Genomic DNA, 20,635 nt, shown 5'->3' with positions numbered 1-20,635 from the left:
GTACAGATAACAAGGAGAATGTTGCACCACCTAAGAGGTTCAATTCATTAGATATAAGACATGGACATCGATCTAAAGAAAATAATAAGGATGGAGGTTGGACAACTATAGAGTGTTGGACTTGTGGCAATTATCATCACAGGAGAGATTGTCTGCAGAATCAGGGTGGTAGACCTCAAATATATAGTGCACAGGAGGTGTAGACTGTTGGATATGTAGGCCAAAGTATTTCTCGTATCTATGCAGTCGTGGACAACAGGCATGTAGAACACTAGGTATCTATCATTGAGATGGACGGTAAGCTTTGTGACTAAGTTATTTCTATTTTGATTGACCCTGGATCTAATTATAGCTATGTTAGTCCTAACTTGGTGGATAAGTGTGGTTTGAATAAGGAGTTGCATGCAGAGTCTTGGTTAATGAAGTTGGCTACAGGTACAAAGAAGCAAGTGCATCATTGGGTATGATCTTGTACATTTGACTTAACTGGTATGCCTATAGCAGCACATTTAAATGTATTACCGTTGGGTTCATACAGTATGTTATTGGGCATGGATTGGTTATATCTACATAGAACCAAGGTAGACTGTTATGATAAAGCTATTGAGTGTGTTGATGACAGTGGAGAACCAAGATTCTTGCAAGGTAAGAAGAAATCCACATCATTTAGGATGGTGATAGCTATGTAAGAAAAGCATAGCCGCAGGAAGGGATGCAAGCTATTTGTAGTACACATTTCTAGTGATAAGGGTAAGGTGGCTAAGGATGCAGATGTGTTGAACAAGTACCCAGTTTTGCAGTAGTTTCAAGATGTATTTCCTAAGGAAATTACAGAGTTTCCAACTCACAAGGAGGTAATATTTTCTATTGCATTAGTGCCAAGGGTAGCTCCAACATCTAAAGCACCTTGTAGGATGAGCACAACTGAGTTGGTTGAGTTAAAATTGCAGTTGAAGGAAATGTTGGACAAGGAATACATTAGGCCAAGTGTATCACCTTGGGGCGCACCGCTCTTTTTTGTGAGGAAGAAAGATGGTACTCTCAGATTATGCGTTGATTACAGGTAGTTGAACAAAGTGACTATCAAGAATAGGTACCCTTTATCGAGGATTGATGACTTGTTCGATCAGATGAAGGGAGAAACATTGTTCTCAAAGATTGACTTGAGATCCGGATATCATCATGTACACATCAAAGAGGAGGACATTTACAAGACGGTGTTCAGGACCAAGTATGGGCATAATGAGTTTGTTGTCATTCCATTTGGCTTAACTAATGCTCCAGCTACATTCATGTGTTTGATGAATAGTGTGTTGCATCCATATTTGGATAAGTTTGTTATTATGTTCATTGATGATATACTAGTATATTCTAAAAATGAGGAAGAGCATGCTGAGCACTTAACAACAGTATTGAGGTTGTTGAGGGACCATAAGTTGTATGCTAAGCTCAACAAGTGTAGCTTCTTTTAGACTTAGGTGCACTACTTGGGAGATGTTGTCTCCAAGGAAGGCATTGCAATAGATCTAGAGAATATAATGGCCACCATGGAGTGGGTAGCTCCTAAGAGTATGGACGAGGTGAGATATTTCATGGCTCTGGCAAGATATTACAAGAGGTTCATCAAGAACTTCTAGAAAATTGCTTATCCCATCACATCCTTATAGAGGAAAGGTAAGAAGTTCAAATGGAATGAGGAGTGTGAGGCTAGCTTTGAGCATCTTAAGCAGTTGTTGACGCATGCACTAGTACTACAGATTCCAGATCCGGACAAAGGGTTTTTGGTATGCACATATGCTTACAAGAGAGGGCTTGGTGGAGTCCTTATTCAGGATGAGAAAGTGGTATGTGATGAGTCTCGGAAACTAAACGAGCACGAGCGGAACTACCTGGCACATGATCTTCAGTTAGCAGTGACTATACATGTACTGAAGATGTGGAGGCACTATCTTCTCAGAAGAAAATTTGTACTTATGAGTGATCACATTGGGTTGAGGTATTTGTTTGACCAGCGGAATCTGAATGTCAGGTAGGCTATATGGTTGGCCATGATTAGCTAGTTTGATTTCGAGATCAGGTACATCAAAGGTAAGGAAAACAGGGTGGCAGATGCTCTCAGTAGATGGATACAGGTACACCACTTGGCAGCTATGAGCTCATATGGGAGAGATTTACAGGATAGGATTTTGCAGGTGGGGCAGCAGGATGTCAGGTATATGGAGATTGTGCATAGGTTACAGCATGGTAATATTACAGGTACATGTACATTTCATGGTATAGGTACATGTATAGGTGTAGGTACATGTTGTTAGAAAATTATATATTACAGAGCAATGGAACACATAAAATATTACAGAAATATAAACATAGAAAACATATAAAACAAGAGAGACACAAATATACGTGGTTGATTCGAATGGAAAATGGCATCAACCCATGGTACTCATCCACCCATATTATTCATCGACCCATGGCATTTACCCATGGTATTGTAAATGGCATCCGCCCGTGGTATTGTAAAATCCACCCATCGTATTCATTCACCCATGGAATTGACCCGTGGTATTTTAACGGAAAAATACTATAAGTAACAAGTCACATTTTGTAAAAGGACAGGTTGTCCGCCACAATGTAGCCTTTACAGTTCAGAGGCATGTAGCCACACATCTCTTCTCAGAGATAAGCTACCATCGCCCTAGCTGCTTTATTTCCATTTCTGGTTGTAAGCATATTTCAGTATTTTCCATTAATGAAATGAGGTATTATTTCTGTTGCATCTTTGTGTATATGGTTATCTCTATAATTTTTTGCGTTCCTATTTAAATCCAGATCAGTGGGTTTTAATAAAAAGTTTCTTTGTGGTTTTGTTATTGGGCATTCTCCTATTTTTCTTCTGGCCTTTCAAGTTTTCAGATCTTGGGGTCCTTTCCCCCAAGATCCATTGCAAGTTTTTAGATCTTGGGGGTCTCTCCTCCCAAGATCCATTTCAATCTTTTAGATCTTGGGGTCTCCCCTCAAGATCTGGATCAGTGGTATCAGAGCAGGTTATGATTCCATGGGAGGCGACTATGCAGATCAGATCTGAAACATTTGATATAAAATTTACAAAAACAAATACCAGATCTGGATTCCTCTCGAAAAATCACCCAATTTCAAAAAACAAATGGGTCGAATCGGAGTTCAGATGTGGGAGATATCACTGATTTAAAATCAGCTATTTTATCAAAAAAATTGTGACGGCGGAACTGTTGCAGCGCGAATCTGAGATCTCAGAGTGTCTAGATAAGAATTTCCATCACATGGGAAGATGCAAAATGGTCCTTCTGCTTCCAAAAATAGGTTATAATAAATATTCTGAGTTATATTGGCCGAGTTATGTCCATTTTAATTCTGGAGCAGCATTCGGAGTGGGTTTCCATTGGAGACGTGCCCTCCCACCCCACTTTAGTAGGCACCTACTTCACATTCATCAGTTTCAACATAGCAGCATTCGGCTTGGGTTATTTGGAGACATGCCCTCCCACCCTAGGCTATGTAGGCACCTGCTACTTCATCAGCAACCAACATCATGGTTATGGGTCAACCGCATAAAATCCTTGTCATCGAAGTCCATTTGCTAGGCCGCACACTGTCAGAATCATAGTTGGTCACAAGCATTACAGGGTATCTCTATCCTCAGATCTTCGTTTATCAGGGTTTTGGGTTAACCACATAAAACCCTTATCTTCAGTGGCTCTTCATATTCAACAAAGGCTTCGCAGGAGGGAACTTTACGCAATGGGGACCATTGCTTCTTAAGGAGGGAGGAATAATCCGAATGGAAAATGGCATCAACCCATGGTACTCATCCACCCATATTATTCATCGACCCATGGCATTTACCCATGGTATTGTAAATGGCATCCGCCCGTGGTATTGTAAAATCCACCCATGGTATTCATTCACCCATGGAATTGACCCGTGGTATTTTAATGGAAAAATACTATAAGTAACAAGTCACATTTTGTAAAAGGACAAGTTGTCTGCCACAATGTAGCCTTTACAGTTCAGAGGCATGTAGCCACACATCTCTTCTCAGAGATAAGCTACCATCGCCCTAGCTGGTTTATTTCCGTTTCTGGTTGTAAGCATATTTCAGTATTTTCCATTAATGAAATGAAGTATTATTTCTGCTGCATCTTTGTGTATATGGTTATCTCTATAATTTGAACTGCATTCCTGTTTAAATCCAGATCAGTGGGTTTTAATAAAAAGTTTCTTTGTGGTTTTGTTATTGGGCATTCTCCTATTTTTCTTCTGGCAATTCAAGTTTTCAGATCTTGGGGTCCTTTCCCCCAAGATCCATTGCAAGTTTTCAGATCTTGGGAGTCTCTCCTCCCAAGATCCATTTCAATCTTTTAGATCTTGGGGGCCTCCCCTCAAGATCCGGATCAGTGGTTCACCCAATTTGGGCTATGTCCATGGAGAAACAGCTAGTCCTTCCTTTTATATTATCCAACAAGCTGAAGAGATACAACCTACAAAAGATCTGTTGTAATTCCCTCTTCACTCTCAATCTCCTCTCTCTTCCTCACTCAGAATACATATATACATAGATGCAATACAATTTCGTCATATATAGTGAGGGGTTGCCTTCTAGGGCAAAAAACCCTAAATTAAACATAACTTCTACTGTCAGATCTCCACCTAATGAATGGCCCAAATTGACTACGAAATTACAAAATTTTACAAGGCAATTTTACATCTCTTTTTAGCTTTGGGGGCGTTGCCCCTGATCCCCCCGTCGGGGGGGGAGGCTCCCAAAGGTCGCAGTCACCCCCTGCTGGACCCCCCCTGCAACGAATATTTATGGGCGACATTACAAACTGGGGTCCAATGCGGCGATACCTTTGAATACAAAATATAATCAAGCTCCACACCCAACAATCTCCCACTTAGAGACTGATTATAGCAACTCCACCGCTGCTTCATTTGTTAGACAATGACTCCACTTTGGACCTGCTTATTTCTCATATTCTTCATCATACTTGAAGACTAATTGAAACTGAGCAGATTCTCAGTTTCTCCCTGGTTACAACTTTTGTTAACATATCTACAGGATTCTGGCTAGTGTGTTTCTTTTCTAGCTTCAACTATCCATCTTCCAACGTTGACCGTATGAAATGGTACTTGGGCTGTATATGTTTAGTCTTGGAATGAAATGCAAAGTTCTTTGCAAGATGTATGGCACTTTGGTTGTCGCTGTATAACCTACCCAAATCCTACTTCTTACCCAATTCATCCAGAAACCTTTGTAACCAAATCATTTCTTTACTAGCCTCTATAGCAGAAACATACTCTGCTTCTGTTGTTGAGAGTGCAACAACACTATAGTTTTGAGACCCAACTGACAGTTGTTCCACCTACAGTAAACGCATACCTTGTTGTCCTCCTCCTATTATCTCTATCACCCACCATATCTGCATCAACATATCCCTGTAAAGTAATGTTTGAACCACCAAAGCATAATGCTTAATTTGTGGTACCTCTCAAATACCTGAGAATCCACTTTATTGCCATGCAATGTTCTTTTCATGTATTGTTCATGTACCTGCTTACAACTTCCATTGCATGTGCAATATCAGGCCTTGTGTAAACCATTGCATACATTAAGCTTCCAATTGCTGATGCATATGGAACTTTAGGCATATGAGCCATTTCTTCCTGAGTCTTGGGACACTCCTCCTTACTTAATTTGAAATGGCTAGCCAAAGGTATACTAACTGGTTTTGCATTCTACATATTAAACCTTTTCAATACCTTTTCTATGTACTCACTTTGAGACAATGTTAATTTGTGATTCTTCATGTCTCTAGCTATTCTCATACCAAGGATTTGTTTTGCAGCACCCAAATCCTTTATTGCAAATGAGTTCAACAATTTTATTTTGACCACATTTATTTCTTGCATGTTAGAACCTGCAACAAGCATGTCATCTACATACAATAACAATATAATATAGTTGCCATCAATTTTCCTTTTGAGATAAACACAATGATCAGAGTGACATCTAGTATAACCTTGTTCAGACATAAACCTGTCAAATTTTAGATACCACTACCTTGGAGTCTGTTTTAAGCCATACAAGCTCTTCTTCAACCTGCACACTAGTTTATCCTTCCCTTTTACCTCATATCCTTGTGGCTGCTGCATACATATCTCTTCCTCCAAATCCCCATGGAGAAAGGTTGTCTTTACATATAACTACTCAAGATGCAAATCTTCAACTGCTACTACACTTAAAATAGTTCTGATTGAATTCATTTTAACAACAGGAGAAAATATCTCATCAAAGTCTATACCATTTTTCTGTGCAAACCCTTTCACCACAAGTCTAGCTTTATACCTTTTTCTACTTCCACTTCTTCCTTCAACTTGTAAACCCATTTATTCTGCAATGTTGTTTTACCTACAAGTAACCTGATTAAGTCCCAAGTTTGGTTATGTGCTAAGGAGTCCATCTCTTCTTTTATGGATTGCTCCCACTTCTTCCTGGTTTCTATCTGCACTACTTCTTCATAACATTCTGATTCACCAAAATCAGTCAACAGTACAAAATATAATGAAAGAGAGTATCGTTTAGGGGGTCTACTTATCCGGGTAGATCTTCTAACACCACTTTCAGGTGTTTGAGGTGCTTTTTGATGTTGTGATTGTTGTTATGGCCGTTGATCATTATGATTTTCAGGCACCATCACTTTTTTTGTGATCTCATCAAGCACTGTGTATTCTTTGTTTTCTTTTTCTTGTTTCTTTTCCTAAAGTTGATCCTTATACAAAACCTTTTCATTGAATATGACATCTCTACTCCTAATGATTTTGTGTTTTTCATAATCATAAAAGCGATAACCAAAATCATTAACACCATATCCAGTAAAAGTACATTTCTTTGATTTTGCCTCAAGTTTTGTTCTATTTTCTTTATTAATGTGGACAAAGGCTTCACAACCAAAAGTATTTAAAAAAGAGTAGTTTACCTTTTTACATGTCCATGCCTCCTCTGGAATACCACCATCCAAGGAACTTGAAGGCCCTTTGTTTATTAGATAAACAACAATATTTACAGCATCTACCCAAAATTGTAAAGGCATTCTTGCATGTAATCTCATGCACCTTGCATGCTCCATGATTGTCCTGTTCATCCTTTCTGACACACCATTCTCTTGTGGTGTTCCTGGATCTATCTTCTCTCTGTGAATTCCATTCTTTGAACAATACCTATCAGACTCTTTGCTACAATATTTATCTCCATTGGCTGATCCGAGACACTTCAACCTTTTTCCTGTCTCATTTTCAACCAAATCTTTCCATTTCTTGAAAGTATCAAATACATTAGATTTATTTCGAATACAATAAATCCAGGTTTTTCTAGTTGCATCATCAATAAAAGTAACATAATAACGAGAGCCACTAAGAGATGATACCTGAGCAGGTCCCCATTCATCTATATGCACAAGCTCTAATTTTTCGCTCTTCTTTTCTTTCCCAACTCTGAGGAATCTAAATCTCTTCTGTTTTCCATAAACATAATTATCACAGAATTTTAAGTCAACATGCTTCAAACCTGGCAACAAATTTCTTGAGTAAAGAATTTTCATCCCCTTCTCACTCATGTGCCAGAGCCTATGATGCCACAATGTCATATCTTCTCCTGTAGAGGTTAAAGCATTAACAGAATTATAAATACCATTGCATAAATATAATTTACCAACCTTTTCTCCTTTTTCTATTACCAGGGATCCTTTAGTGACATTCCAGGTTTTATCTGTAAAAGTAGTCAAACAGCCTTCACCTCCCAACTGCCCTGTTGAAATAAGATTTTTCTTTAGATCTGGAACATGCCTTACCTCCTTTAATAGCCATTGATTTCCATTCTGTTGTTTTATGAAAATTGTACCCATTCCAATGATTTTACAAGGCTTATCATCACTCAATCGAATCTATCCAAAATCTCCTTGAACATAATCATGAAAATGTTTCCTATCAGGTGTGGCATGGAATGAGGCCCCTGAATCTACCACCCAGTCATCAATAATATTTTCTAAAGAAAGAATCAAAGCATCATGCAACACATCACTTGTTACATTCACTTCATGATTATTTTCTTGTTGCGCGTCTCCTTCTTTTCCCTTCTGAGACTTGTAGTCTTTCTTCAGGTGTCCTTTCTTCCCACATTTCCAGCACACTATCCCTGATCTGGACTTGGATCTACCTTTTCTTGACTTACTGCGATATCTAGGGCTCTTTCCTCTTTCCATTTTTCTTCCCCTAGTCTATGTAGTCAAAGAATTACCTGATGTCTCACCGGAGCTTTTCCATCACATTTCCTCGCTAAGGATTGCACCGACAACATCATCAAAATTTAAAGTACTAGATCCAGAGATAGAGTTACTAATGGCCATAACTAAACCATTCCAACTTTCTAGCAATAAGCAAAAAAATAACAGAGCCCTAACTTCATCATCAAAAGTTACCCCTACAGAACTTAATTGACTGGTAACTGTTTTAAATTCATTTAAATTATCAACAACAGATCCACCTTCTGACATTTCCATATTAAATAAACGCTTCATAAGAAATACCTTATTTGAGGCTGAGGGTTTTTCATATAGTTTGGCCAATATTGACATTAAACCCTCTGTTGTTGTTTCCTTTGAAATATTAAATGCTACCGATGCCGCTAGGCACAACCGTATTGTTCCAAGTGCCTTTCTGTCGAGAATATCCCATTCTATGTCTATCATACTCATCGGCTTCTTTGCCTTTCCGCTCAATGGTTGGTACAAATCTCTCTAATACAAATAATCTTCCATCTGCATCTTCCACAGCTGGTAGTTTTGGTTGTTAAATTTTTCGACCCTAAACCTACCATCTTCTGCCATTGCTCCCACTCAAACCAGGAACCCTTCTCTCCTGCGATTTTATCATCCAAATAGACCTTCGGCTCTGATACCAGTTGTTAGAAAATTATATATTACAAAGCAATGGAACACATAAAATATTGCAGAAATATAAACACAGAAAACACATAAAACAAGAGAGACACAAATATATGTGGTTCACCTAGTTTGGGCTATGTCCATAGAGAAACAACCAGTCCTTTCTTTTATATTATCTAGCAAACTGAAGAGATACAACCTATAACAGATCCATTGTAATTCCTCTTCAGTCTCAATCTCCTATCTCTTCCTCACTTAGAATACAGATATACATAGACGCAATATGATTCCCTCATATATAGCGAGGGGTTGCCTTCTAGGGCCAAAAACCCTAAATTAAACATAACTTCTACCTTCAGATATCGGCCTAATGAATGGCCCAGATTGACTACGAAATTACAACATTTTACAAGGCAATTTTACATCTATTTTTAGCTTCAAGGACACTACCCCTGATCCCCCCGCCAGGGGGGGCTCCCAAAGGTCGCAGTCGCCCCCCCCCCAAGACCCCCTGCAGCAAATACTTTACGGGTTGCGTTGCCGCCCCATTATGAACTGGGGTCCAATGTGGCGATACCTTTGAATACAAAAGATAATCAGGCTCCACACCCAACACATGTACATTTAGTGGTACAGGGACATGTGACAGTATAGGTACAAGTGCAGGTGCACAGGGCATTGACTATCGTCTTGCAATCGATGGATTGGTTAGGTTCTCAGACAAGATGTATCTACGAGATAAAAGTGAGATCGAGAAGGTCATCTTGAGGTAGTTTCATGTGAAACCATATTCAGGTCACCTAGGTTATCAGAAGACACTGACAATAGTGAAGAGATGTTACTATTGGCTGAATTTGAAGAGGGATGTAGCAGAGTTTGTGGCTAGATTCTTTGATTTTCAATGAGTGAAGGTAGAGTGTAAACATCCAGGTGGACTACTACAACCAATTGCAATTCGAGAATGGAAATGGGAGGTCATTTCCATGGATTTCATCACAGGATTTTCGAAGACAGTGAAGTAACATGATTGCATCATGGTCATTGTGGATAAGTTAACAAAGGTTGCACCCTTCATTATGGTGAAGTCTAAGTTCTTAGCTAGTGATGTGGCACAAGTGTTGATCAGAGATGTGGTTAGACTACATGGTGTTCCGAAGAAGATTGTGTCAGATAGGGATAAGAAGTTCACTTCCAAGTTTTGGAAGAAGTTATTTATAGGTTTGGGCACAGAGCTGGCCTTCAGCACAACTTATCATCCACAGACATATGGACAGACAGAGAGGGTCAAAAAGATATTAGAGGACATGTTGAGGATGTATGTGATGCATCGGCAGTGGAAGAGGGAAGGGTATCTCCCTTTGGTAGAGTTCGCATACAACAATGGTTATCAGGAGTTACTGAGGATGAATCCTTTTGAGGCATTGAATGGGCGGAGTTGTAACAATCCTATCAATTGGAGTGATTTGGTTAGTAGGGTATTGATTGGACCAAATATGTTGGCAAACTTGGAACATGAGATGCAGGTGATGAAGAAGAATCTCAAGGCAGCAAGAATCTCATTGTAAATATTGTAATGAGCTTTGTTATAAAGCTCCACTATGCGGTATGTTGTCATGATGTTTTTCTCTTGAGCATATATTTCATTGTAAATAATGCTTTGATCTTTGTTATAAAGCTCCATGAGAAGTGTGTCTTCTTTCAACATGTTGCTGAGGCATATGTGTGATTGAATACCGAGGACAATGTCCCCCAAGGGGGAGGAATCTATAACAATCCTGGTGAAAATTTCATGTAATAAAAGTTAAAAACAATAATCATGATTTATTTGACACTTATTCTAAGATGAATGTTGGGCAAGACAGCCTAGGGGGTGTTCATTTGGTTGTTTATGGCTAAGGAAATTGGGAAAGGCAATGGCTAAGGCATTAAAAGGCAAAAAGGCATTTTTGGCACATTTATTTATGAAAATAATGGAAATTAGAAGAAAAAGGAGGTGAAAGGTCACAGGTTGCATGTGAGGAGGAAAATGAAGGAAAATAATGGAAAATGAAGAAAATAGTGGCTTCATCCATAAAAAGGTTTCTGAGGATCAGTTGGTAACCTTTTGTCATTGTGTTGGAACTCTCTCATTATTCTCTCTCTCTCTCATACTCTTGGATACTTATATTTTTCTTGGAGCACCCTTGGAGGTGTGGCATACTTGGATTCTTGGAGCAAGAAGGTAAAGGAAGAGCAGGAAAGTGGAAGAAGGCATCGACATCATCAACTACATCAGATTTGTTTGTAGGTACCGAGTTGCATGCATGCTTTCTTCACTAGTTTTGGCATGCATGGCATATGCATGTGGCTTCTTGGTTGTGATATGTCATTGGCCTCAAGGATGGTCAGGATTAACAGTGGATTTCCTAGCCTTGCCATTTCCTGGATAGCCATGGTGATTGTGGGTTTACTTTCATTATTTGTTTTTGGTTGGTTCTCATGTTTCCTTAGCTTGGGTTGAGTTATTAGTCTTGGAAGCCTTGGTTGAACAAACGCTCTAGAGACCCTTAACAACTTGAGTTAAGTTACTAGTCCTAGAAGCCTTGGTTGGAAAAATTCTCTGGAAGCCCTTGGTGGGTTGAGTTACTAGTCCTAGGATCCTTGGTTGGACAAACGCTATGAAAGCCCTCTATAAGTTGTGGGTTGAGTTACTATTTCTGGAAGCCTTGGTTAGACAAATTCTCTGGAAGTCCTGGAAGCCTTGGATGGATACCAATCTGATGATGGTTTGTGATGCCTAACCGTGAGGTGGAATCACTGTTTGATGGGTTGTGTTGGGTGGCCTCTAGAATCCCTGCATGAGTTTTGATTGATGTGTTCTATGAGATCCCACATTCATGCTTCGAATATGGTGTGGGGGTGAATGGTTGAAGAGAGATTTGGCTTATCCATTTTACGGTCGGGTTCAACATGGAAGTCCCATCTCAAGTTTGGATTTTACATAATCAATGAAAGGTTATTTCTCCTTGTATTTCTATGAGCATTTTGATGGATTGTACGTGGTCTATATGGTTGTACTTTCATGAGTGTTTTTGTCCCTATTATGCTAGTTATGTATGTGTTTTATGACAACAACCATGCATGGATTTCCTCATGTTTTTACTTGTAATTGAATAACCAATGTATCTAAGACCTAATGGATGGAATGGCAGTTGATGTGTTGAGACATCAATGGTTCTTAGTGATTCTCAGCTAAGTATGAGATCCATTTGCTCAGAACTGTTAATTACACTTGTAGATTACACATTTGCAATATGTTTGACGAAATGCCTCTTGTGGCTAGTAGGGGTCCAATCAAGGCCTTGAACAAGTATTTGCTTTAGTATTGCCATTTCCATGTTAATTTACTGATTTGAAGAGATGGTTCAATTCTAGGCAGTGACCTGGGCTTTAGGCCTGAAAAAGTGGCTCAAATACCAGATTCGTTGGCATAACACTAATTGTTTTGGTCTCTGGTGACTGGCAGACAAGTCTGTGAGAGTGACTTTGAGTTGTTGGTCACACTCATGCCTATAGCATGGCAGCGACTGAGCCTCAAATTGTCCAAAAGCTCATTGGGACTCCAAGGAAAGTCGTCTAAAGTACTGGATTGGTTCCTGAGGGTCCTGTAGCTGATAATTAATGTCTATATGGTGTGTTTTCGTCGATTCCACTTCCTTAACATGACTTGGGAGGTTGAATTGTATCATAGTGGTCCCTCGTCGCATGTTTACCCCAGCTGACCAGTTTCTTGGGTAGGTGTGGGAGGAGGGTGTTACAAAGTATCTCTTACATGGTCCAATGTTCGTAGTTCAACTTGGGGAGAACAATTCATACATGAGAAATCAAACAAACTATCAACCATATGTGAATCTACGTAAGGTTTGAGTTTAAAGTGAGAGGTTTCTGAGTATTTTTTGTCAAATATACAAGAGAAATAAAAGTAAAAGAATGAATAAAATAATTTAAAGAAGACATTACAAATGCCAATAAAACAAATAATAATTTTATATATGAATAATAAAGAATAAAGGAAATTAGAAAACCAAATAACATTGAATTTTATTTAAATACTAGAAGATATTGAGAAAAAGAGTTTGAAGAAGTTCCATACATGATAGAGAACCAATAGTAATTGAAGGATGGTCTCTCCCATGAAAACAACTATTAGAAAGCACACAAAAATAAGAACAATATAAATAAAACAAGCACAAAAGTGTATCTAAGAGGTTACCAAGTGATATAGGGTTTCATATTGTTGAAAATAAATACTCTTTAATTATTAAAAAAAAAGACAACCCCTTATTGGGAAAATCAAGCATAAAAGTTTATATGGAAAGATGTAAGGTGTTAAAGGGTGAAAAGGTGTTGGAGTTAAATATCCTCAACCATAGGAAAAAAAAAAAAAAAAGTAATTTTTTGTGTTAAACAAAAGTAACTTTTTATGTATATATGTAAAATTTAAATAAATTAACTTTTATATATGTAAAATTTGAAAATAAAATATGAAAATTAAGTAAAAAAATCGAATAAATCTTTTAAATAAATTTTATTGGCTATCAAATTTACATTTATAAAATATTTTATTTACCACTCATAACATTCATTAACATAAAATAAATAAATTAAAAACACATATAAAAACACACATTCCAATCAATTTAATGCACATCCCATTCATAAGGCATCTTGTTTACGACTTATAACATTCATGAACATGACTCAATCCCTCGCTCCCAAGCAGTGTTCAAATTTGAACACATCACAGCCCTTCTGAAGCCTTTTAGCACGTCAGAGAAGTTCTTAGCCAAATTTACCAGTCAAAAGAAATTTAAATTTTGATTTTTACAAGTTAAAAAAAAATAGAAATAAATAATATTATAAAATGCCATATGAAGGGCTGCCCGTCCTTAGGACATTTCCAAAAATTCCAATTCTCTGACTAATGTAACACTCTAAAGTCTGCAGGAGGTTCTAGCAACACTCAAGAAAGTGCAATGGGATGTAATGGAGGTTGTTCATCCATTCCCAGGCCATCAGCCATAATAAAAGCACTGACAGAGTTAGCAGTTATGATATGAGGTTTATGTTCGGATAACAGAGGTTTCTTTTCGCATTCATTGATAACATAGAAGAAGTAGCTATGTATTGGTATCCATGAATAGGGCATATTTTGAAGGTATGAAAGCACTGATAGAGTTAGCAGTCATGATATGAGGTTTATGTTTGGATAACAGAGGTTTCTTTTCGCATTCATTGATATGAGAGGAGAAGTAGATATGTATTGGTATCCATGAATAGGGAATATTTTGAAGGTATCAAAGATGTAGAAGAAACCAATGACAAAAGACAGAATTAACGATGACTGAAGTAGATTATTCTGAGCCTGTGAGTCTTGCCTGCATTGATTTTTCCAATCCCAACCTTACGGTGAGTGCAGCAGAAGTTTGCAAGGTATTTTAACTCTCAGCTTTAATTTTCAAGTTTCATTTCCCTGGCCTTTCATTTAGTTCATTGATTTAGGCAGAACCGATTAAAATTATCATGTATGGAATGGTTGATTGATCTTTATATAGTCATGTGTAGGAATGAGAACCATCAAGGTTACACTCCATATCAAGCTGGATCTCTTAATCTTTCCATTCAACCCAAAGGTTTGATGTGGATTTATGTCTTCTTATATTTACTTCTGCTTGTAATTACACCTTGCTCTACTCAAGTCTAAAAAACCAATCCATTGAAGTATTTTACTTCATCTTTTTTCATATATTCATTTTTCAAGGGGATTGGAAAGGGAGTTATGAAGCTTCTGAAGTGTCGATAAAGGCAAGCGATTTCACGGTTCCAATCAATAGCCTTTAAAAAGTATGCAATTCAACATTTGAAACGATATTTTTCATATTTGTGAAGCGTTAAAAAATAGATTAATGTGACAGTGTTGACATTTTTACATCATAACCACATTCTACATTTTCTGTGGTATCTCCATTTTCCTTAATTTGTAAAATTTTATTCTTTCTTGTTAACCCACTATTAACACAAGATTGTTCAATTATGAGATTACCCCATTAGATGGTGATAACTACGCTTACTAATTCACAAACCTTTTTTTTTCATCTTGTAAATAACTACTACCATCTACTACATCTTCGAGGATGCCAAATATATTCGAGTACTGATCATCCCGAATATATTCGAGTACTGATCATCCTACCGCTATGAAAACATCTTCCATCCTACCTTAATTATGAGGACATATTCATGACATTACTTTGATGTTCCACATAGATATCTTGACATAGTATAATAAGGCCGATAGGGTTCCTTACATTTTCCATGAAGACATCATTACTTTGAAACTCTCATGTTCGACATGGAAATCTTGAGATAACATAATAAGGCCCATAGGGTTATTTATTTAGGGTTTCTTTTTAGAAAACATTGGTATATAGACAGAGTAATCTCTTTATTAATTTGAATTCTTATTTTATAGTGATAAATTAATACATTCTCATTTTATAGTAATAAATGAATAATTTTTCATTTTATAGTAATAAATGAAATAAATTAGTTAAAGATGTAAGTTTATCATGTTTAAAAATAGATTAAAGTGCTAATAATGACATTTTTACATCATAACCAAATTTTCTGTTGTATTTTCATTTTCTTTCCTAATTTGCAAACTTTTTTTTATTTCTTGTCAACCAACCATTCAGAGAAGATTTTTCAATTTTGACAACCATTTAGACAAGATTGTTCAATTATGAAATTACCCATCAAATGGTGGTAACTACGCTTAGTGATTCTAAAGTTTTTTATGTTCTTGTAAATAACTACTATCATCTCATTTCTATTTTCAGATGATTCCGTGACTGACAACCATAATGCTTACAAAATCCTAGCATTGTTGCCATTTGAACTTACTGTAATCAAGCCTACTATTAAGCCTAGCATTTGTAAAATCAAACTTTATTTTAAACCCTGTATTTCTTCTCTTATCTTAAAAAGCCTTTTTCTTTATTAACTCTCTGGTTTTTGAAAACGTAGAAATTAATGCTATAAAAAAAATTGAGAAATAATAAGTGTGCTTCCCATAAAATTATATAGAGTGTTAAAATGAAACTCTAGGGCTCTATTAATAACCACACAACCGAAGATTGGTCTGCCTACAGGGCTACAACTTATTTTTCTTTTTCCGATTGGTCTTCCCAAAAGATATAGAATAGCTAATAGCTATCCATACAACTACTATTGTGTCTCCCACTTCATTCTCTCCATTCGACATCTAGGAAATAAATTGTCCATGTGGGTGTTGTCCATGTACCTACTGCTATGAAGGGTTTTTAAGGAGATGTTGAAATCATAGAAAAATTAAACGACATTGTTAATGAAAACAGACCATATTATTAGAAAAAGACATCAACGAAAAGAAAAGACATTATTAGAAAAAAGATATCAACCAAACTTGAATTCATTGTAAGGACCAAATTTGAAAACCATTCTTAAACAAAAAATACCGACCAACCAAGCCATACAACAACAACACTGCAGATGTGTATTACATTATAGGATATTTCCCTATTAGATATAGAAAAATTCCTTTTAATTACATAAATTTTTGAATCTAGAAAGCTTGAAGTTTTTAATGTAGATGAAAGTCTATTGATAGTGTTCTTTGATTGAGCAATGTTCAGAGAAAAGTTTAATTCCCTTGGTTGTTGAAGGTATATATTTATTTTCTGGGTTTGCTTAAATTGTTTCACGCTAAAAAAAAAACATATAGTATAAATTAGAAACAAATGAAAACTATAAAAAAAAAATCCATTGTGCAAATATATTTATATTTTCAATGATGTAAATTCAAATACTTTTGAAGATTATCTAATGAATAGAAGAAACATATGTTTATCTTTTTTTAATAAAATTTGAGAAAAATGTTTGTCTATTTACTAAATTTTATTGAAATTTTATAGTGTTTTAATGTAGCCACTTTTTAAATTTTAAAAATTTAAGACACCATTTTATTTTGGCATTTTTTTATAAAAAAATTTATTTGATATACACTTACTAATAGAAGTACAATTTTTTTATAACTTTCATCTTTGAAAAATTAAATAAATATATACCTTTCCAAATAAAATTAAAACCCACATTTCACATTTGATCACGACTGGAGTCCCGACGCCCACCCTTTTCACTACGATGTCTCCAGAGAGGCGGACTTCCTCCCTGCTGTACTTCGCGCTGGAGAAGCACGGGCGTCTCGACATAGTGTTCAGCCATGCCGGAATCCCGGAAGGGCTATTCTCGTCCATGGCAGATGTTACTGTCGAGGTTTTGGAAAGGGTCATTTCAGTGAATTTGCGCGGGGCGTATCTGTGCGGGAAGCACGCGGCCCGGGTGATGATAGCCACCAAAACCAGAGGTTCAGTTCTCATGACGTCGAGCATGGCGTCCGTGATGGCGATGCCCAACGGGCCTTCTTACACGGCGTCGAAGCACGCGGTGTTGGGGATTATGAAGTCGGCGGCCACGGATCTTGCTCCGCACGGCATCCGGGTGAACTGCGTTTCACCCGCAGGCGTGTCTACGCCCATGTTGATCGACGCCATGAAGAAGAGCTTCCCGTCCTTCGACAAACAATGCGCGGAAGAGATGCTGGAGACGACGATGGAGCTGAAGGGTGTCACTCTGGAAGCCATTGATGTTGCCAACTCTGCCCACTACATTAGCGGCCATAATCTTGTAATCGACGGGGCATTCACGTCTTGCAAAGCGTTCTCCAATGCAAATTCCATGGATTTTCTTCCCATCAAGTCCTTCTTCGATTGGTTCGCAGCAGCGAGTTCAAAGAAAATCCAGAGCGAAGTTGATGGACAGGTAGCTCCTCAGAAACCCCTTTGAAGCAGCCTCCATTTGCTTTTCACAGTTTCTATTATTTTGACCGTAAAACACTGAAAACATTGTGTGTGTAAAAGCATGACGTGATGGAAGGAATTTATTTGTAATCGACAGATCATGGATCTGATTAGCAGACATCACTAGAAACATGCATTCCTATGTAAGTGTGACCATATTAAATACACGAAATCTCCAGAGTTCGTATGATAATTTTAAGGGAGAAGTTTAATCATTTTGTTTTATATTTAATGGTAAAGTTATGTGATTGTGAATGCATTCTAAATTTTTATTATTTAATCTATATATATGAATTTGTGAGTTTAATATACCAAAAAAAACCCATTACATCGTATTTTTTAATGAATTAAACACAAATATTTAAAAGAAAAAATAACATATTTAAATAAAATTATACATTAATATATTTTTTATAATCATTTCAAAAGTGTCCCATTGCATATGGTTTTATATTTTTTATTTTTTTTAAATAAAATTAACAAAAAATTAAATAATTTTTTTTTAATCATATATTTATTATAATTATTTCTAAATTAACAAAAAAATTAAATAAAATATTTATTTTTAATCATATATTTATAATAATCATTTCAAAAGTGATAAAGTTAAGAGTATGTGTTTCCTCCTATGAGGTCATAGGTTCAAAATGAGAGATGTAGAGTAGGGGTAGAGTATGTATGCCTTCGTACTCCACGGAGGTGGACCTCTACTTCTAAGTTAGGAATAAGTTAGATCTGAAAAACTCTATATACTAGAGTAATCTTTGAATGTAAGTGTGTGTGTCTTGAGCGAATACACCTTTGTGTAAAATATATTAATGCTTTCAGCCATTTTTAAACATGGTATCAGAGCCTGAGTCGAGAGGGTTTAAACGTATGTAGCCTAGAGAGTGATTGTAGAAGCTTTTAGCTATGTGTTTTTTATTCAGCACTAGAGTGTGAGTTGACTGAAGTTGGGGACTTGTACGACCTTTTGAGATGTGTGAACATTGATGTTTGCAATGTGAATCAGTGAGAGGAGATTGTGCTTTGGAGCGACTATATTGCCTAAGAGCTGTTGTGGTGAGTGGTGTAAAAGAAATTTGAGGCCGATGCTGTCAGCTGTAGAAGATTGAAGGTGTAACGCGACAACTGGGTGGATGCTTCCATAGAAAATGAGCCATGTTGAGAGTGGTGCACTGTGAGCCATGTTGAGAGTGGTGCACTGTAATCGTTGACTTTAAGTTGTCGGGCATAAAACAACGAAACATTGATTTTTTTTCCTTCACAAGTTCACTGCACATTTCAGTATACCTATGTAAGAATTTTGTTTTTTGTTCCAAGTTCGAGGTCTATCCCAGGGCAGATCGAACGGACCCACAGTTTGATGGAACACAGAACAAAGGCAACAATCAGTGAAATGATTGTCGTGGGTATAACAAGTTATATTCGCTTGTCTCCTAGCGTGCATGGCAGTCAACATTAAAGAGTTTACATGCGGTGAACTCAAGTGTTGTCAGGAGTGAGCTGGAGTTAGATTAGTCATGTGGCATATCTGTTGGTTGAGGAGCAACTCATTGTAAAGGAAAAAGGAAAGTGGTGTGTGATTTTCACAAAACCGTCGAAGCATTTTTTTAATTGCAAAAAGGTACATCAGTGTTGAACTTTAAAAGGTATTTCGTTTTCTTCTTTCATCATGGAGTTTATGGTTTTAGAAAAATTCAGCGATGCAAATTTCTCTTCATGGAAAGTAAAAATTCAAATGCAATTAATGAAGAAAAAGTGTGGGGTATAGTGAATGGTTCAGAAGTAGCACCTACAGATGCTAAACAGTTAATTGAATGGAAAAATAGAGATGGCAAAGCTAAGTCCATTATTGGACTTGGCTCTTTCAAATTTGCAATTACATCTTCTAGATCTCACTAAACCATCTAACGAAATATGGGAACATTTGACTCAGCTATTTGGTGTAAAAGCTACAAATGCAAAATTTTCCATAAAATTGCAATTATTTAGACTGAAAATGAATGAAGAGACATTTATGTCCACTCAATTAAACAATTTAATGTCTCTTATAAGAACATTAGATGAAGTAGGTGCCAAGGTGGACGATGAAGATGCTAAAGCAATATTACTAAATAGTCTTCCTTCAAGTTATAGTAATGTTATCTTCACTTTCAATCAAATGTCTTCACAAAAATTACATGAGACAATTGCAGCACTTCTCGTAGAAGAAAAGGGACTAAAACTGGAGGATACATAAGAGAACTCTCCAATAGTAAACACATTGTTTACAAAGACAAGGATGAAAAAGAAAAATGCAAACAAAAGTGAAATTGAATACTACTATCGCAGGAAAATTGGGCCCACATCGTGGAATTGCAGAAGTCGTCCCAGTGATCTATTAAAAGGGAAAGAATCAGCGAATATAGCCACAGATGAATATCCATTGATTTACGATGATGAATTTAATGAATAATTTTAACCTCTTAAACTTTTTTAGAACAACTCAGTGAAAAGGCTCAACATGGATGGATGTCCAGATAGTACGGTAGTTGCGGATCTTGGGAAGAATCCCTCATTTGTGTAAGATGTGGGAGTGGTATTTTAATGAGGTTATGCGATGGCTTGGGACGTTGTTAAGTAATTGACTTTGGGAGGTCCTTTATTTAGGAGTTCAGGAGTCGAACTCGGGAATCCAACTTGCTGACTACATCTTTATGAGGGTTATGAGGCAACTTA

General features: G+C 36.9%; 1 pseudogene; it reads left to right on the top strand.

Annotated features, from left to right (window-relative positions):
- Window positions 1–1,571: 1,571 nt before the first annotated feature.
- Window positions 1,572–17,900, top strand: LOC149220787 (short-chain dehydrogenase reductase 5-like; annotated as a pseudogene).
- The last annotated feature ends 2,735 nt before the right edge of the window (window positions 17,901–20,635 follow it).

The sequence above is a fragment of the Pinus tabuliformis genome, chromosome Q (genome assembly GCF_031772625.1).
Source record: "Pinus tabuliformis cultivar Carrire ecotype Pingquan chromosome Q, CPIR1, whole genome shotgun sequence".
NCBI lineage: Eukaryota > Viridiplantae > Streptophyta > Pinopsida > Pinales > Pinaceae > Pinus > Pinus tabuliformis.
This window is presented reverse-complemented; position numbering and strand designations above follow the sequence as displayed.